A 16,598-nucleotide genomic window follows, 5' to 3' on the forward strand; every position below is an offset into this window, starting at 1 on the left:
TACCAACAAAACACAAATGAAGGTGATGTATCTGCCCCAGGCCCAAACCTTTAAGATGCTAGTAACTTCTCTCTGGTCTCTTCCGCAGTTGGATGAAGAGGACTTTAATGCCCTGGGGGATGGTCAAGATACAGAATGCAAGAAGCTTTGATTCCTAATTGAGTCCATAGAGAAAAGTCATTGCTGACCAATAACACACACGTGGATTTTATGTGAGCAAACAATAAACCACTATTGTGTTAAGCCTATTCTACATTCTGTTAACAGTACCCAGAAGTACCCCAAATAATATACGTAGGCCAGGCACGGTGGCTCTCGTCTGTAATCCCAGCATTTTGGGAGGCTAAGGCCGGCAGATCATGAGGTCAGGAGTTCGAGACCAGCCTGGCCAACATGATGAAACCCTGTCTCTACTAAAAATACAAAAATTAGCCGGGCATGGTGGCGGGCACCTGTAATAATCACAACTATTTGGGAGGCTGAGGCAGAAGAATCGCTTGAATCTGTGAGGCAGAGGTTGCAGTGAGCCAAGATCCTGCCACTGCATTTCAGCCTGGGCAACAGAGCAAGACTCGGTCTCAAAAAAAGAAAAAAGAAATATATATGTGTGTGTGTGTGTGTGTGTGTGTGTGTGTGTGTAATACATGTGTGAGAGAAGATAAAGAGTTTTGAGGTAGTCACTGGAGCTTACAAGGCCAGACTTCTAAATGAGTTATAGAGATGCCTAGAGCCAATTGTTAGATATTTTCTTTGAAATACAGGTCATGAATTGGCCTTTATTTCATCAGCTTTGAGCCCTACTCATTGTCATCATCACAATCATTGTTACCACCTCACAGCTAAACTTTGCATGCCAGAAACCATTCTTATCATGTTATATGTATTAGCTTATTTAATTTTCACACAACCACATTTTGAAGATGAAGAACTGAAGCACAAAGAAGTTTGTGGAATCTGCTGAAGGTTACATCAGGAAGTGGTGCAACCAGGACTCAAACCCAGGTAGTCTTGTTCTAAAGCCCAAGTTTTTAACAACTAATGTAAACAGTCTACAACTTCAAAGTACTCTCACAGGATCCAGGACTTTGAAAACAGTCCTAGTCGGCATCTTCTGCTATGTGTATCTTTACGTAGTTTTATGGTAGTTATATAACTCGTGGTTTCCCTACACCACATGTAGTAAATATACATATTAAAAATGCAGTGGCCAAATAGGTATTCTCCCATTTAATTCAGTAACCATATGTTTCCAAGTGGCCATGCCATTCCTCTCTTCTGTCCAGTTGCATCTGTTCTGACCACAGCTTGAGTCTCTGTAACAGAAATGAGTCTGGTCTCACTTCTATGCCAGCCTTTACTGCTCTGAATAGAAAAATGGTTCTGCTCTTAACATTATAAAAACTTCTTTTTAGAATTCAAGAAAGTTCTTCCCTTCTTTGTATCTCTCTCTCTCTCTCTCTCTCTCACACACACACACACACACACACACACACATTGTTCAGTTCATTTATGTGACTTCTTTTCCATTTTCAGCTTCACTTTAAACTTGGCACAAGTGCTTGGGAATGGGGAAAAAAGCTATGGAAAGAGGTTGAGTTTGAAGAAAATCCAAGTGGTATTGGCTAAATATTGCAATCAAAATGGCTTCTACCCTTGCCTCCTGTCTTCACCCCTCACCCAAATCTCTATCAGTGTCTCTGCACCAAGCTTATGAATCAAGGTGCTCTCTCTGGCTTATTTGGTGAACTCCCCAGTAGCAACATGTGCAGCCCTTGTGCCCTCTCCATCCTCTCTAGCCCGTATTTCTTTTGAGTCTCAGTCACGGGACCAGTCACAAACTCCAATATATTCAACTATTGCCTCTCTGGAAGAGCTATTTAAGTTGTCATGGAAATAGAATCCCCAACAGCACTGATTCCCCGGTTAGTCCATCTAAAAAAATAGAGAATATTTTGATTAAGCTGAATTCAAAGCAGCCCCCACAGCTAAAGTCCTTACTCTGGAACTATGGCTGTGATTTTAACCTTAAAGTAGAGAAAACTCTCTACTCTGCTTTCTTTTACATTATTTCATGGTAACCTTTCATGTATCAGCATTGGCTTTCTAGTTTTTATTTTAATAGTTTCATTCCATCACAAAGTTTGAAAATAACATATGTAATTATTCTTTTGTTAATAAACATTTAGGATGTTTGGGGTCCCATTTCAGTTTATTTTCGCTAAGAAAAAAAATTACCACTATGGTATTTTCAAAAAAATTATTGAAATATTAATCCTGGTTCTCTAGGGGAAAAGTACCTTTATGAAGTAATAATTTCCTACAGGATCTCAGTATCAGCTAGTGGCTTCAAGGCTGAGTCTATAAAACTATGTGTGGTGGACTGGGCGCGGTGGCTCACGCCTGTAATCCCAGCACTTTGGGAGGCCGAGACGGGTGGATCACGAGGTCAGGAGATCGAGACATCCTGGCTAACACGGTGAAACCCCATCTCTACTAAAAATACAAAAAATTAGCTGGGCGTGGTGGCAGGAGCCTGTAGTCCCAGCTACTGGGGAGGCTGAGGCAGGAGAATGGCATGAACCTGGGAGGCAGAGCTTGCAGTGAGCCGAGATTGTGCCACTGCACTCCAGTCTGGGTGACAGAGCCAGACTCCATCTCAAAACAAACAAACAAACAAGCAAAACTATGTGTGGTAAGTTTAAAGGTACCTATTTGTTAAATTATAAACTTATGAACAAGATTTTTCAGACTATATTTACCTGGGGATTCTGGGTCTTCTGAAGAGGTCAATAATTGTGAGAATTGCTTGATAATTCAAGTATTCCTGGAATTTCCAGCCCTGGAATTTCCAGCGTGTTATGAAGTTTGATTATTAAACCTAACTTTGGCAAAGAAGGCAATGATGTTTTTTGCAATCTTTTGCTGTTACTACCTTCTCCCCAACTGCACTGAGGTTTTTATGTTGAAGAACCATGGAGCTTGAATAAACTCAGCAGAAGACTCAGCAATAAGAGGCCTCACCGAGCCAAAGGAGCATGGCCCCTGGGTCCAAGGCCCAAGGTGAGCAAGAAGAAGAGGAAACTGAATCTTCTATGGGACCCCATTTTAAGAAGAATGTGGTTAAGATACAAAAGTTGTAGCTGGAAAAGCAATGCAGAGGGTAAAGTCTCATGTGAAAAGCAAGGGTAAAAATGGAAGAAACACGTGATAGGATCGGAACTGCAAAAAATGGAGAGTTAGTCAAGATGGAGCATTCAGAACAGGTATAAGAAACAGCTTTACGGTGGCTATTGCAACTTAAAAAAACCATGGCCTGACACTCTGTTAACAAGTATTATTACAAGTTAATGATAATCTAGTTACATAATAATAAACTGAAGATTATAGAGGATCTAAATATGCGTCTAAGTGCTAAAAAACATAATATTTCATCAAATCTAAGATGCTATTGTGTGTAAGATGTATCTGAATGTTAGATGGTTAAGATGTGGAATCAGGTGTGACTTAGAATCTAAGATTATCTTAGATTATCTTAGATAATCTGGTAAAGTGAATTATCTTCCATATAATTTAAAATGCCAGATATTTTATTCTACCATGATTCTTTGAAAGCGGCAGAATGTATAGTATATTTTGTAGTTATGTACTCATTCCACAGATTATTTAATAAATCCCTGAAGTGAAATACACTACGCAACAATCTCTAAAGGCAGAGAATTAAAGGGTGACATGGATCATGTTTTCCCGGATCAAATTGTTTTGTAATAATTTGATCAAATACCCTATCTACAAATACCATATGTTTTGTTATCTTAGGATGGGCTGGGCCTTAATGGTCTCAAATTGACCCTCAAATCTCAGTAGAGTAACCCAACAAAGGTTTTATTCTAGATCAGCTCACATCACAGTCTGATGCTGTCAGGAAGCCTTTGGAGTGACACAGTCTGGAACATAGAGTCTCCTGGGCTGCTACAGCAGGGAAGAGACATGGAGGGAACCCACTGAGACCATTAGCAGCCTTGGCCTGAAGCTCACTTTGTTCCTCTGCTCGTGGTCATTGGTGGAGCGTTCATCTAGGCCAATTGAACTGCAAGAGAAGCTGGGGACTATTGAAAATCAGAATAGAGATTTCTGAACACTGTTTCTGGGATAGGAGTAGTTAATCAAATGGCTTTACTTGGACAGACATCCTCTAAACACCATGTGTTTTCATGAAGCAATCAACGAGGAAGTTGCCTGACTCCATGATTAACATCTGTGCTCCACGTTTGCCCTCCTCGATATATCTTTCTGAAAATAAGTGGCATCTTCTTCTAGTTTAACAGTTTATAAATAACATGCTCTTTTGTAAAAATAAAATATAATTTATTTAAAATAATCTCATTAAGCATAAACATCACTTTTGAAGTATCGTAGACAAAATATTTAGAACCATATAAAAACTATAACTATGGCTATGTAAGCTCCCTTTCAATCTCAGACTTTAAAGATTTAAACATACAGCACAACAAATAACATTAGGTATGACAAAGCCACTGCATCCCCAGGCCCGGGGAGTACCATTTGTGTGTTCTGGGAGTGAGTGGAGTGTGAAGGGTCATCCGAAAAGAGCAAGGCAAGCCTACCCTTGGAGTTGTAGGACACAGCAGCCCAGCGTGGAAACCTGAAAAAAAATACTCATTTTAATCTTTATTGAAAAACATTATCTGCCTTGAAACTATAATTATGGACTCTCAAGGAAAGAGCAACTTATGGAATAAAATTAGAGAGGATTTTTGCCTAAAACACTGTATTTGAAATGACATAAAAATGAATGAATAAAGGAATTTAGATGCTGGCCTGAAAATGTAAGCAAGAAATAAGTGAAAACAGGAACATAGTCCCTAGTATTTTAGAACAAGGCCAGGAAAATGGAGATTTTAACAGCAGAAACCATTAAAATTTTTGATACTGCACCACAAGAAAGTGGAAGCTTCCCCACTCTTGAATTGTTTCAACTGCCTTCTTTCTTTCTTTCGTTTGTTGTTTGTTTGTTTTAGAGACAGGGTGTCATTCTCTCACCCTGGCAGGAGTGCAGGGTGCCATCATAGCTCCCCGCAGCCTTGAACTCCTAGACTCGAGTGGTCCTCCCACCTCAGCCTCCCAAAATGCTGGGATTACAGGTGTGAGCCACAATGCCCAGCCACTTTCAATTATTTTCTATTGCTCTCTCTCTAGTCTGATTATATATTGCTACTAATTTTTAACAAACATTCCAGAGTTTTGCATTTAAATGAATGTTGTTTCAGTTTGAGTAGTCCTCTTGAGAGACTGTGGGTTAATTTGATTGATGTTATCATTGTCCAAATATTTTTGGAAACTCCTCTTTTGGAATTGCCTTCAAAGTCAACATCACATACTTTGGAATAGTGACAAATCAATGTCCTAAAAGGCAGACTCTTATTTGAAGCCACCAAATGTTCTTTGAAGTTAAGTTTATTACCTAAAGGAAATTATCCAGCTTATTAATATCACTTTAAATTCTAAGATATATATATAAGAAGATATGACCTTAATAGTAGTTATGATTTTATGCAACCTACACACCGTTATGAAAGATACTTTGATAAAATGTTTTGAGCAAAAATAACTAATGTTAATGTTGTTGGTAGCTATCATTCCATGGAATTCTCTACAAAGTCACCTATATTTACTTAAAATCCTTTTTTGACTTTTTAAAAATTATACTTTATGTTTTCAGGTACAAATTCTCTGTTTGAGTATTCTAACCAAATAAGGCCAGATGACTTATTGACTCTTCCATCAGTTTTTTAAATTATGGTGTCATTTTGTATTTCCACTACCTTAAAATAACTATATAACCAAATTAAACTCATTGGGATTTTATATTCAATTAACATTAACAGTTATTTTTTTAAAAGATAGTTTTGTAATAGTTTTAAAAAGCATGATTTGAAAGGAAAAAGCAATAGATTTGGGGTACCTAATCAATGCCAGGCACTCAGCCTAACTGAACCCAGAAGATAATTGGAGTGGGGAGAACCCAAGCCAAGTGTGTACTTAGATCTTCCTTTTAGATGAGGGCACAGTGGGCCCTTTCAAACCAGGATGGGACAGACCTTCCTGGGTGCCCTGTTGATTTCTCCCTCAAACCACACAGCAAAAGTTACCTCCCACGGGGAAGGTGCCATAGGAAGACCTGATTTCCCACCACCAATGCTGCTGAAGCTCAGGCTTGTTGGTTGTTTGGTTTTAGAGACAGGGTCTGGCTCTGTTGCCCAGGCTGGAGTACAGTGGTGTGATCATAGCTGACTGCAGCCTCCAACTCCTGGGCTCAAGTGATCCTCCTGCTTCAGCTTTCCACATTCCACCTGCTGGGATTACAAGTGTGAGTTGCCACACTGGGCCTGAAACAGAGACTTAATGTCCCAATCATGGCCACTGGATACTGACAGAAAAATTTCTGTGTATGGATGGGAAGGGTGAGGCTTGGTAGGCATAGCTTTTGAGACAGGAAGAGGAAGCCCCACTCTTTTCTTTCCCAGAAAGAAGAAAAAGATTTGGGGAAAGCCAGGAGAATCTCAGAGTCCTGCCACTCAAAACTAACCATCCTGTATAATGCATAAAAATCTCATTATTTTTATTTTTATTTATTTATTTTTTATTTATTTACTTATTTTTTTTGAGACAGAGTCTTGCTCTGTTGCCCAGGCTGGAGTGCAGTGGTGCGATCTTGGCCACTCCCGGGTTCAAGCAATTCTCCTGCCTCAGCCTCCTGAATAGCTGGGATTACAGGCAGGCGCCACCACTCACAGCTAATTTTTGTATTTTTAGTAGAGACGGGATTTCACCATGTTGGCCAAGCTGATCTCGAACTCCTGACCTTGTGCTCCACCCGCCTTGGTTTCCCAAAGTGCTGGGATTACAGGCGTGAGCCACCGTGCCCGGCCATCATTATTTTTAATAGATCCATAATGTCCCATATTGTGACCATACCATAATTTATTCAACTTGTAATGAACATTCAACTTGTTTTCAGGTTTTTGCGACCTGAAAAATCACCTGTTTATTATAGAGCTTTAACTTTACAAGTAATAAGCCCTTTAATAGACATGTGTTTATGTACTGGTAATTCCTAAATTGGGATTGCTAAGTAAAAGTGTATGATATTTTAAATTGTAATAGCCATTGCCAGTTTAATTTCGTAAAATGTTTGAGCAATTCACACTCCTAGAAACTAGGTAGAGGGCCTACTTCACTAATGTTGGACAGTGTTACCTTTTCTTCTTTAAATTTTTGCTTATCTGATGTGTGAAATAGTCCGTCTAATTTTTTTATATTTTGCATTTCCTTGATTCACTAGTGAAAAATAAAATGTTTGTGGCCCATTTTCTTTTCTTTATTTACAACTTCTTTTAGTAGTCATTTGCATATTAGGGATATCACTTATATGTCTTTCGAAGGCATTCTGATTGCATATATTTTTCCCAATCCATTGTTTTGTATAAGATATGTCTTTAAAAACACACAAATACACACACACACACACAGTCATGCACTGCATAATGACATTTCAGTTAATGATGGGCCTCTTATACGATGGTGGTCCCATAAGATTCTTGGTCCTATAAGATTACGATACTGTATTTTTGCACTACCTTTTCTATATTCAGATATGTTTATATATAAAAAACTTACCACTGTGTTACAACTGCATACAGTATTCAGTAAAGACACAAGCTGTAAAGATTTATACCCTAGGAGCAATAGGCTATGCATATAGGCATGTAGTAGGCTATACCATCTAAGTTTGTGTAAGTACTCTATGATGTTCGCACAGTGGTGGAATCACTTGATGATGTATTTCTCAAAATTTATCCCCATTGTTAAGCAATGCATGACTATATATGTATATATGTACACATATATATATTCCTACATTCTAATCCAGTTAAACATAACCATGTTTTCTTGCTAAGTTTCCCAGCTACCTTAACATCTCTCTTGATCAAAATTGTACAAGTATTTTTAAATATTTTGTTTTATTTTTAATTTTTACATTTTGCTTATATTAAAATTTCATTTCAAGATATGTTCAAGGAGGAACACCCTAGAACCTTGTAAGTTCCACTAATTTCCAATGCATCTTTAGGTCATTTCTTCCTCACAAATCACCCCTTTCTCATCCAAATACTTCTCCTGTTTCCATCAATATACTTGGAAATAACAAACCACTTTTCTTTTAAAATAGTGAATCCAAAATTTGCTTTGAATTTTCCTCAATTAATTAAAATAAATGTACTTCAACAAGCACTCTCTATTGCTGTCTGCTGTGCAGCCAGTGTCGGGGAAACTCTGGCGGAGATACGGATAGGGGAAAATGTGACATGGCCATTTTCCACAGGGCACTTCCAAACTTGATGATAAGATGTTCTTTTTTAGACTAAAGCTCTACGAAGTTTACAGTTCAGCTTTATATCAAGGGACCAATTTTTCACACACTAATCGTCATGTAAAATTTGGTGGTGAAGAGGGAAATGGCAGAAAAATTTTGTGAAGTCAGGGTTGTCTCTTTTGTTCTCTTGTGGGAAAAACAAAAAACAAAATAAAATGTGACTGTTGCTTCCTTCCCCCACATCCCAAACTCTATGTGGTTTAGAGGAAGGAAGTGTTCAGGAGAGAAATCAGTTTCCTAAAGTTTTTACAACCAAAAGATTTAAGGGATTGAATTTTTTTTTTTTTCTAAAATAACAACTGCAAACGGATATTTATATAAAGAGTTAGGTCAAACCTAAGAACTAAGAGTTTATTTTTAGATTTCTGCTTGGCCAAGGGGGAAATATGGTAAATGAGCCTCATGTTCTTAAATGGGCATGCAGTGGAACTCAAAAGATTTCAGAACTCTGAGAAAAGGCGCTTAAGAACATCAGTTTCCGCAGGCATTATTAGAAACCCCTAGACAATAACAATATTGCTACGGGTTTTCTTCCTTCCCCTCGGCCCCCAAAGTTACTTTCAGTTTTAGTGATCCGGTCTCCACATTCTTGAAGATACCAAAACAAAAAGAATAAAGATTATGTAAACATAGAAGATATAAATAGAATGTCAAGTGACTAGCTGCACAGGTGGTGAAGCTGTCCTTTCTGTGGGGCAGCCACCAGTCCTGTGTGGCTATGAAGCATTTAAATGTGGCAAGTCAAATTGAGATCTGCAGAAACATTTAGTACACATTGGATTTAAAAATGAAGTATGAAAAAATACAAAATATCTCTTTGAAATGTTTATATTGATTACATATTGAAATGGTCGTATTTTAGACATAGTTTGTTCTATAAAATATATTATTAAAATTAATTACACCTGTTTCTTTTTTCCTTTTTGAAGTGTGACTACAAGAACATTTAAAATTGCATCTGTAACTCAGAAAATCTTTCTATTATATAACAGTGCTAGAGTATTGAAATTAAGAGCTGGGCTCTGAAGTAACCCTACTTGGATTCATAGTTGGGCTACTGATAACACAGGCCGGGTGACCTTGGGTAAGTTACATAGGCAATCTATGCATCAAGTTTCATATTTATAAAACTGTGAAGGATAAAAGCTTTCCTATTTCAGAGGGCTGTTTGAGCATGAAGCGTTCAGAGCCTGGCACAGTGTAAGAATTCACTAAGGCTTGGTTCTGTTATTCTTACTTCAGAATCCAAAAAAGCAAACACTTTTTTCTGGAACAGAGAAGCTCTAAAAATAAACAAAAAAAATTAAAATCAGAAATTTGATGCCTCCCCCACCTTCCTTCCCCATTCTTTGCAGCCAGTTTATCATATTGAGGGAAAAAATCAAACTATCCTTCTAAAACAAAATATTTTCAAGATATGAGATTGTCTGTTAGGTATTTTTTACCCCCTACAGCTGTGCCCAGTTCTCTGAGAAGACCAATGCAATTGGAGAAAACTATAGATTTTTCCTTTCTATTAATACATCTCATACAGAATTATTGGCTATAGTATTGGATCTGACTTTAGAAAAAATAAGAGCATGTATCTGATGCCCCTGACATCATGGAAGTGAGCCTGAAAATAATAATAGTTACAAGGCATAACTTGAAGTTATTGTGGGTTCAGTTCTAGCCCACTGCAATACAATAGACATCACAATAAAAGGAGCCATACTATTTTTTTTTGGTTTCCCAATGCATTTAAAAGTCATGTTCATACTATACTGCAATCTATTAAGTGTGCAATAGCATTATGTCTAAAAAATGTACATATGTTAATTTTAGAATACTTTATTGCTAAAAAATTCTAATGATCATCTGAGCTTTGAATGAGTCCTAATCTTTTGCTGGTGGAGGGTCATGCCTCGACGACCACTGCTGATCAGGGTGGTGGTTGCTAAAAGTTGGGGTGGCTACAGCACTTTTTAAAAATAAGACAACAATGAAGTTTGTCACATTGAATTTCCCTTTCACAAAAGATTTCTCTGTAGTGTTTGATGCTGTTTGATAACATTTTACCCACAGGAGAACTTCTTTCAAAATTGGAGTCAATCCTCTTAAACCCTGCCACTGCTTTATCAACTAAGTTTATGTAATATTCTAAATTCCTTGTTGTTATTTCGACAGTGTTCACAGCATCTTCACCAAGAGTAGATTCTATCTCAAGAAACCACTTTCTTTGCTCAGCCATAAGAAGCAACTCCTTATCCATTCAAGTTTTAACATGAGATTGAAGGAATTCAGTCCAATCTTCAAGCTGCACTTATAATATCAGTTCTCTTGCTATTTCCACCACGTCTACAGTTCCTTCCCACACTGAAGTCTTGAACCCTCAAAAGCATCCATGGAGGTTGAAATCAACTTCTTCCAAACTCCTGTTAATGTTGATATTTTGACCTCCTCCCATATATTACGAATGGTCTTATTGACATCTAGAATGGAAAATCCTTTCCAAAAGGTTTCCAATTTGCCCAGATCCATTGCAAAATCACTATCTATGGCAGCTATAGTCTTATGAAATGCCTTTCTTAAACAATAAGACTTGAAAGTCAAAATTACTACTTGACCCATGGGCTGCAGAAAGGATGCTGTGTTAGCAGGCATGAAAATAACATTCATCTCCTTATACACCTCCATCAGAGGTCTTAGGTGACCAGGTGCATGGTCAATGAGCAGTAATGTTTTGAAAGGAATCTTTTTTTCTGAGCAATGTGTCTCAACAGTGAGATGAAGATATTCAGTAAACTATGCTGTAAACAGACTTCCTTCATCTAGGCTTTGTTGTTCCACTTATAAAGCACAGGCAGAATAGATTTAGCATAATTATTAAGGGCCCTCAGTTTTTTGGAATGGCAAATGAGCATTGGCATCAACTTAAAGTCACCAAGTTGCATTAGCCCCTAACAAGAGAGTCAGCCTATTCTGTGGAGATTTGAAACCAGGCATTGACTTATTTTCTCTACCTATAGGAGCCCTAGATGGCATCTTCCAATAGAGGGCTGTTTTATCTTCTTTGAAAATCTGTTGTTTAGTGTAGCCACGTTCATAAATTATCTTAGCTAGATCTTCTGAATAACTTGCTATAGTTTCTATGTCAGCACTTTTTGCTTCACACTACCCTTCTATGTTATAAAGATGGTTTCTTTTCTTAGATCTCATGAGCCAACCTCTGTTAGCTTCAAACTTTTCTTCTGCAGCTTTCTTATCTCTCTCAGCCTTCACAGAACTGAAGAGTTGGGGCCTTGATCTGGATTAAGCTTTTGTTTAACAGAATGCTGGGGCTGTTTCAATCTTCTCTCCAGACCACTCAAACTTTCTCCATACCAGCATTAAGACTGTTTTTCTTTCTTGGCATTCATGTGTTCACTAGAGTAACATGTTTAATTTCCTTCAAAAACTTTTTCTTTATGTTCACAACCTGACTAGCTGGTGCAAGGGACCTAGCTTTTGACCTGTCTTAGCTTTCAACATGCCTTCCTCGCTGAGCTTAATCATTTCTAGCTTTTATTTAAATAAGAGAAGTTCAACTCTTCCTTTCCCTTAAACACTTAGAAGCCATTGTACGGTTATTAATAGGCCAATATCAGTATTGTTGTGTCTCAGGGAGGCCTGAGGAGAGGGAGAGAGATGGGGAAATGGCCAGTTAGTGGAGCAGTGAGAACACACACGACAATGATCCATTATGTTAATCAATTATGGCAGTTTGTGATGCCCCAGAACTATTACAATAGTAATATCAAAGATCACTGATCACAGATCACCATAATATTATAAAATAATTTTTATTCAAATAATAATTTAATCAAAATTATTTGAAGATTATTATTAATTTATTCAAAATTATTTCATATAAGTAATTTCAAAATTTTCAATATTATTAAAATATTTCACTAGTTACCAATATGTGACAGAGAGACATGCAGTGAGTACATGCTGTTGGAAAAATAGCACCAACAGACTTGAACAATGAAAAGTTACCACAAATCTTCAATTTGTAAAAAACACAGTATCTGTGAAGCCCAAGAAAGGAAAGCACAAGAAAACAAGGTATGCCTGTACTTCTGCAGAGCTTTTTCTACTTGTGAAGCATTACGCCAAAGTGCTTTACATGTTTTGTCTCATTTAAATTCATACAACAATCCACTGAAATAAGTAGTATTACTTTCTTCATTTGATGGTGAGATAGTATCTTGGAGAGGTTAAGTAATTGCTGGAGGTCACATAGTTCATGACAGGGTAAAGATTAGGTCTAATCTGGGTCTACTAAAGACATATATTGCTAGGGGGTCTTATTATTCTCAGACAACTATCAACTGGTCTGCACAGATCACAGCCTCGTGGAGAAAAAAAAAATGCTCTTGTCCTGTAGCAAGGATATTACGTAAGTGAAAGAGAAATAGTTATTAGGATCATCACATTGTTTCTGCTAGAGCATGACTTCAGAAATTAAGTTATTTTCATAATTTCTTGCAGCTCACTCTCTGTGATGGTGATGTTTTTGAGATAATTTCACAGTATATAATGTAACACTTAGCATATAGTTACTGCTTATTTAATGATTGTTGAATAAATAATCGTATGAGTATGTGTGCCACTAGCTTTTCCTAACCGGAGCTTGTCATCTGAACAAAGCACAAAAATGTTCTGAGTGATTATTTACTCAATCCTTTCAAGTATTCATATAGTGAATACCATTCAAGATCCACAGGAGATAAGTTAATTTATTACATGCAATAGATGCCTTAAGACAATGGGGCTTAATTCCCTCTTGGAATCCTATAAAGAACTATGTTTAAATTAATCCATGGTCTTTGAGGGTTACCTTAACTTTAGTCAGGGGTGGCAAACTACAGCCTGTGCCAAATATGACCTATAGACTGTTTTTATAAGACCTCTGAGCTAAGAAATCTTCTAAAATTTTTAAAGGCTTATTTTAAAAATAGAAAGAAGAGTAAGCAACACAAGTCATATGTAGCTTACAATGGCTAAAAGATGTACTATCTGACTCTTTTCAGAAAAAAAAAATAATAATAACCTCTGTTTTTGGTCATAGTACCTATATATCCAAGCGGAGCAACAGCTAACTTAACTGTTATTATTTGAGAAGCCCCCTAAGACACACAGCCTATAAAGTGTTTGCTACCAGTCTGTCTTCAGATATAACATTCATACTTGTTTTCACTTGTACACTGAGCATAAAAACAGCAACCTTGCCACCCTCATCCTCCACTGAAGGCCCTTGCACAGCAGTATGGCATAGTAAGTAATGTCACAGACTCAGAGTGACATGAGTACCAATTTCACCTTTTATTAGATATTGCTTATTAGGTGAGAAAATTGGACATGTCAGAGATAATTCCTTCATTCATCAGTAATTTGCACAGCAGAGTCTCATAAATAATGCTTCTTGTACATACCAATGTGTGTTGGATATCTATTGCTGTGTATCAAATGACCCTGAAATGTAGTAGCTGAATAAAACGACATTTACTGTCTCACAGTTTTGTGGTTCAGGAATCCAGGCATGGCTTAGCTGGGTCCTCTATCTAGCTCATGGTCTCTTACAGGATAAAATCGAGGTGTCAGCTGTATCTACAGTCATCTCAAGATTCAGCTGGGATAAGATCTGATTCCAAGATCATTCACCAGTTGCTGGCAGGATTCAGGTCCTTGGCAGCTGTTGTCAGAGGCTGCCACCAGTTCTCTGCCATATGAGCTTTTCCATAGGGTAATTCAGAATACTTCAGTTAGTTTCCTTAAACTGAGGAAGCAAGAGAGAGCAAGAGAATGCCATCAAGACAGAAGTCACAGTCTCTTGTAAACTAATTTCAGAAGGGATATCCCATCACCTTTGTTGTATTCTATTCATTAAAAGCAAGTTACTAAGTCTAGCCCACACTCAAGGGGAGGAGACTACAGAATCTTATTACCAGGAGGTGGGGATTGTTGGTTACCATCCTAGAAGGCTGCCCAATACACCATGATTGTCATGAGCGTGGAGTACATAGGGTGGAAACATATTCAGGATATTACCAGAAAAAAATGCAAAAACTATTTGGAATATATCAGCATCTCAAGGAAGGCATGTGTTGTACATCACAGCTCTGCAGTAAAACAGAAGTGAACATACTCCTTTGTTCTGTGACTTACAAACTATGTATTCTTGGGTAAGATACTTTATGTCTCTGAGTCTCTGTAAAACCTACCTTGCAGAATAGACGTAAAGATTAAAATAGATAAGACCAAAAACACCCAGCACGGTACCTAGCAAATGGTATATGATCAATAACAATAGCTACCATTATTTTCCTTCTTAAATATATCTTGTCAATCCAACTAGAAATCAATATTTTTAAAACCATATAGCTCTGTATAAAGACAATGGTATCTAGGAATGATGTTTCAATGAAAACAGTGTTGCAATAAAAATAATATCTTACATTAGTTTAGCATTTTGCACTCAACAAAGTGTTTTCACAAACTTTATCTTACTTGATCCTCACAAGGCGTGTGAAGGCAGTTTGGGCCTTATCAAGGCTCATCTTTGTAAACCAGGAAAACTAAGAAACAGAAAGGTTAAATAAATTACCCAGGACTGCACAATAAATCAGTGTATCAGGACAAGGATCTCTGAAAAAAAAAATGTGGAAGGGATTAGGAGTGTCTGGTGGTGGGAGGACCAAAATCATACTGAAACCAGAAGTACCAGTAAGGCAGGGGGCCACTTAAATCCAGAGAGGTCTACACTCCACGGATGGAGTAAACCTGTGAGTCAGCAGTCAGGAAGGCGAGGGCAGTCAGAGCTTGCCCTGATCAGAGCTCAGGGCAAATATGTGAAAGAAAAAAAAAAAGCCAGAGCTCAGGGCAACTATGTGAAAGAAAAAAAAAGCACTAAGAGAATGACCATGTTGCCAAAGCAGAAGAACAAGGCGAGGGAAGGTCAGGCAAGGCTGATTTTCAAAATTTTTGTCAGATAAATTTATTTCATTAAATTGATTGAAAACTATAAAAAGACATCAGAAAAGCAGTCAGGAACCTGTAAATCAGGGGAGGATGTAGGCAGCAGGGGGAGGGAATCAGGAAAGGGATTTGGAATGGCACTGACAATCAAATTCATGCCCCACTAAGAACTGTGAACTAACTTAAAGTAAATACACTGACGATATCCAGATATACAGATATCTAGATATACAGAGAACATGGGGATATTGTCGACTACAATCTGCATACAACTTCATTTAGGTTATAGTTCATGATGTACAGATAAACCTTTAGGCCCAACTTAAAATACGTATAGTTTCATGTTACACCTCCCCAACTTCATCTCCCCATGCTGTGCATATGAGACAGAATCATACAATGGCCCCAACCAAGGGGCCTCATGGGCATTCCATATAATACTTAAGACACATTTTGACAGAAAATAATGTAACTCTACAAGTTGTGTTTTTAGAAAGAGTATTTTCATGGGATGGTTAATACCAATATTCATTTGGAAAATAAGATACTGCCAACCCACATGCTGAGATACAAACATTTCTTTCTCCAGGAACTTGACTTCAACAACATGCCACCTTAGTAGAATACCTTTGAAAACCTTTATAAACTATAAAAAATAAAATCACCAAATTCTCCCTGTGAGAAATTTGTTTTATTGTAATCTGATTTAACACCATAGCCTAAGTTACATGAGAAAAAAAAAAGAGTATTTCTCTTAGGATATAAAAAAACAAGAGACATAGGTAAGACTGTTCTCCTTAAAGCCTTTGTAAAAATGGGATGGGCTATAAACACACATGCATTTATTTTATAAGACAAAATTGCTGTACCCAAGTTGCCCCAAACCTAGAAAACTGAAGAAATATGTAAATTACCCACCTCAATAATGAATAATAAAGGCTTAGAGGTGATGATAGGGCCTAGAGGAATTAAAAACAAAGGGGACTTTTGAGCAGAGGGAACACATAAGCAGAGCTTCGAGAGAATAGCAAATGTTAAGATGCAGCTGTTAAAAGAAAAACTGTAGCCAAATTAAATTTAAAAGAGTTTAATTGAGCAAAGAACTATTCACAAGTCAGGCAGCCTGTCAAGCCAGAGTAGGCTC

General features: G+C 37.5%; 1 long non-coding RNA gene across 6 annotated transcripts in view; it reads left to right on the top strand.

Moving 5' to 3' along the window:
* Nucleotides 1-793: 793 nt before the first annotated feature.
* The window catches only part of LOC105479474 (uncharacterized), an 81,002-nt gene continuing 65,197 nt past the window's right edge, over nucleotides 794-16,598 (top strand). For 5 of the 6 annotated variants that reach the window (XR_011623622.1, XR_011623621.1, XR_011623620.1 and 2 more), the window contains exons 1-2: nucleotides 794-1,002; nucleotides 9,385-9,539. This is a non-coding gene — a long non-coding RNA (uncharacterized lncRNA). The remainder of the gene's footprint in view (nucleotides 1,003-9,384; nucleotides 9,540-16,598) is intronic. The other variant, XR_011623625.1, reaches the window with a different exon arrangement.

Source organism: Macaca nemestrina, chromosome 5 (assembly GCF_043159975.1).
Source record: "Macaca nemestrina isolate mMacNem1 chromosome 5, mMacNem.hap1, whole genome shotgun sequence".
Taxonomy (NCBI): Eukaryota; Metazoa; Chordata; class Mammalia; order Primates; family Cercopithecidae; genus Macaca; species Macaca nemestrina.